The sequence below is a fragment of the Octopus bimaculoides genome, chromosome 19 (genome assembly GCF_001194135.2).
Source record: "Octopus bimaculoides isolate UCB-OBI-ISO-001 chromosome 19, ASM119413v2, whole genome shotgun sequence".
In the NCBI taxonomy this organism is placed as follows: domain Eukaryota; kingdom Metazoa; phylum Mollusca; class Cephalopoda; order Octopoda; family Octopodidae; genus Octopus; species Octopus bimaculoides.
Window position 1 is genome coordinate 54556778 of NC_068999.1, and position 1057 is coordinate 54557834.

A 1057-nucleotide genomic window follows, 5' to 3' on the forward strand; every position below is an offset into this window, starting at 1 on the left:
TATATATATATGTACAATATAAATAAAATGTCTAATGTTTTGGTGCATGACTTTTGGCCACCACTTACACTTGTACACATAACAGGAGCTTCTAGTTACCAGATTCAATCACAAACAAGTGAGGGTTCATTTAGGGAGATGGTACAAAAAAATATGTAGCCAACTTGAGAATAGAGGAGGGAAGGAGAGATTTCGTTTAGAAAATTACATGAAGAATTAAGGAGAAATGAAGGTTGAGAGAGAGAGAGAGATTAGGGAGTTATATATTGAAGGGTCAATTTAAATAATTAGCTTACGAAAGTAGATATTAATAAATAATACATATTAAAAGTATTAATGGCAATTGAATGCGTGAAAAGATGGAAAACCGAGAGAATATCTTAGCTTAGCAATGCATAAGTGGGCATCTGAGAGTCATGTATGTTGGAATAAGTTGCGTGAAAAATGGAACAAGCTTGTGAGTAAAGTGTTTTATAGATATGCTATGACGTGGCTACAAACATCTGTAAGTGTTGTCGAAATGGCTGTAGGAAATGAAATTGAATGAAATAGCAATATTATTGTGGGTCTTCTAGTTTGTCTTGTATGAGTGTGCATAGGTATATTATGTTTATGTTAAATTTGTTGTTTTGTGTTCTGTTATGCTACGTCCATGGATGTTATTGTGCATGTGTGTTTATATATATATATACATATGAAGACACATGGCTTAGTGGTTAGGGTGTTGCACTCACGATCTGGTGATTGTGATTTCAATTCCTAGATTGGGTGGTGCATTGTGCTCTTGAGCAAAACACTTCATCTCATGCTGCTCAGCAATCACATTAACATCTGATGCATAGTACATTATGCACCTGTTGAGACAACATCGAATTGATGGAGAGAGTGAGCTAATGTGCAGCACGAACATTTGATCACTATAAACAAATCATTTGTGCAGGTTGTTCGGCAAAAAATTGAATGCTCATGTGTCATCTTCATCGGGTAAGGCCAATATATATATATGTATGTATGTGTATATATATATATATATATATATATATATATATATATATAT

General features: G+C 33.6%; 1 protein-coding gene across 1 annotated transcript in view; it reads left to right on the top strand.

Annotated features, from left to right (window-relative positions):
- LOC106875392 (uncharacterized) overlaps window positions 1–1057 on the top strand; it is a 41744-nt gene that overhangs the window by 38693 nt on the left and 1994 nt on the right. The gene's annotated exons all lie outside the window — the stretch shown is intronic.